At 40.3% G+C, this 2829-nt stretch overlaps 1 protein-coding gene across 2 annotated transcripts in view; it reads left to right on the top strand.

The window, feature by feature from the left end:
• spock3 (SPARC (osteonectin), cwcv and kazal like domains proteoglycan 3) overlaps window positions 1–2829 on the top strand; it is a 15790-nt gene that overhangs the window by 1245 nt on the left and 11716 nt on the right. The window lies entirely within an intron of this gene.

Below are 2829 nucleotides of genomic sequence, written 5' to 3'. Positions count from 1 at the left end.
AGGAAAGACCCGAATCTGATCTGAACTTTCTGTAGGCTACTAAACCCTGATCAGAGCTGGATAGGAACCCTATCTGTTTTAAACGGAGTCATGCGCTGACGGGACGCACAGCAGAGCCCCTCCTCCCCATAGTAGTCTTATTTTGCTCAGCACCTGTCCATGGAGCATCAGCAGGTAGAGTCTCCAGTGGACTGGTTTTTATTTCCTGGCAGTCAGGGCCACTAACATTGGGCAAGTAAAGTAAACACAACGCCGGAGTTTACTCAGAACTATCTGCAAAAGCTTAAAGTGTTCAAATTGTCAAATTCACAAGTTCACCTTTTTACAGGTGGCACCGCGTTTTGCGTGCGTGCGCAGTGAGTCTACATGACCGTGCGGACTGAAAGCATAAACAGCATGTTAGAAAGCAAGAGCCATGGAGATTTAAATGTATAAGAAAGCCAAACGAAGTGACAGGCGCCGCCCTGGTCCAACCAATGATGGTTCCACCGGTACCGACAGTTGTCCAACCTACAGACCGCCTGACACGCACCCTCTCCCGGATCCAACAGCGAGTGCCGCCGGATGAAGGGTCCGCCTAAACACATAACATTGCCCAGCTTGTTCATACAGTGGCAGCTGATAATAACCGTCCATTTATTAGATTTTATTTCAAGCACATAGTGGCTGGAGTATTAAATGTTAAAGGTCCAGTGTGTAACAGTTTGGAGGATCTATTTGCAGAAATGGAATATAATATAGGTATGTTTATATTAGTTTATAATCACCTCAATATAGGAATCATTGTGTTTTTGTTACCTTAGAATGAGCCGTTTTTAACTTGCCTATTGCCTTCCATGGTGTCCACCATGTTGGACCATGTTTGTACAGTAGCCCAGAATGGACAAAACTTACACTGGCTTTGGATTGGGCCAGGTTTTTGTTAGCCTGTTCTCATTGCCAGGTTGTCAAACACGGATGCAAGTAGTGCTCAGTTGGTTTTCCATCTGCAACTTCACTAAATCTTACACACTGGTCCTTTAAGTACCAAACTCTAGGGAGCATTTTGTTATGTTTGCCATAGAATTTGGCAGATGCTAATTTTACTTTTTCTAATGTGGGCCTTGGTGAAGGTTGACCATCTGAAGTAGCCTGTTTGACTGAAGTGACACAAAATGGCAGTTGACTTACAGCTAGGATGAGTCGCTTAGCCTATACATTGTTTAAGATACCCAATATCTTTCTTGGATTAGTTTCATATACGTTTCAATATTCACAGAGCCTTTACTCTCTGCTAAACAGCCTCATCCTGCATTAGAAAAGTACGCAGTTAAAACAACCAAAGAGCTACTACAACAATAAGAAAGGAAACACTGAATTTGTCAAAAAAAGAAGCCTATTAAATATGTAGGATTGTGAAAAATTACAATAGTTTCATAGATGTTAGGAGCTGACGGAGGAGCTGTTTTTTTATAGTTAACTGTGTGTTTAAAGTGATAATATGAATCATTTTTCATAACTAAATATATATAGCCTATACTCCATATTGCAATAGTCATCGATAGACCCCAGACTCATTCATGGATTTCAGTGCTAAACCCCCAGATCATCATGCTTTCCATGAAGATCTTATATTAATTAGACATCAGCCTTTCAGTATATGTGAATTTTTTTTCACATAAGATTTTTTTATTGTAGTGTTTAGACACATTTAGACAATGTACAATGCTTAAAGATGTTTTAACTAATGAAATGCGTATTAGGTGTAGCTTACAGATGAATGACAGTGGAAATCACTATTGTTTGTTAGTGAATTACTGAAAAGAGCAGAATTCAATGTAAAAGGAAGGTTTAGGTCGTTCTGTATAGTAGTTGCAGTGTAGCTTTCAGGTGGAGTGTATTTGTTAGAAGCCTATCTTGCCTCTAACCACAGATTGCGGTAAATGGGTCCACATAAGCCGAAGTGATTTGTACAAGCTTGCACTTGCACTTGCACTTGCACTCACTCACTCACTCACTCACACACACAAACAGATACACACAAATAAGAATGTGTGCACATATATGCACACACACACATACATTATGAGAAACAGGCTTTTTGTTCACAGTTAACATAATGCACCAGAAAAAATACGCTTTTCTGCTGCACCAGCTTTTAATGAATGGTTTTACCACCATGTTGCAAACGTGCAGTAGGATTGATATATTTAATGTCAGAAAGAGAAAGTGGGATAAAGGCAGGAGCACCATTAACTTTACCTTTTTTTTTTAAAATGGGCAAGTGCTGTCTCTTTTTATTCCATGTTTTATATGTCATTTTCTATCTCTCACTTTCCCTGCCTGTCAAACTCAAGTGAACCCATCGGCTCAGGTGGACCCATGTGATACTCCTCAGGTCCAACTATTGAGTGGGATTTGGATTATGCAAATAGGGTGTCAGGACCGAATAGCCAGAGAGGAAATGTGATTGGCCATGTGCTGCACTTTGAGATACAGTGAGACAAAGATTGTGTGTGTGTGTGTGTGGGTGTGTGTGTGTGTGTGTGTGGTGTGAGTGAGTGATGAGAGAAAAGAGAGTAAGATGAGAGGGAGAGTAAGAAGAGAGAGATGAGAGAAGAGGAGAGAAAAGAGACGACGAGAGAAAGAGATGAGAGAGAGAGAAGAGAGAGAGAGAGTTGAGAGAGCTTGGTGACTGTGTTAATACAGAGGTCTATAAATACCGCCAATGGCAATGAGACACACTTAACCTATTCGGAACAGAACAAAAAAGATAGATAGATAGATAGATAGATAGATAGATAGATAGATAGATAGATAGATAGATAGATAGAGTGCAAAACAAAGATG

The sequence above is a fragment of the Morone saxatilis genome, unplaced genomic scaffold (assembly GCF_004916995.1).
Source record: "Morone saxatilis isolate NCDOM2014 unplaced genomic scaffold, NCSU_SB_2.0 Contig17, whole genome shotgun sequence".
In the NCBI taxonomy this organism is placed as follows: domain Eukaryota; kingdom Metazoa; phylum Chordata; class Actinopteri; family Moronidae; genus Morone; species Morone saxatilis.
Note: the sequence above shows the minus strand (reverse complement) of the source record. Positions and strands in the feature narration are given on the sequence as shown.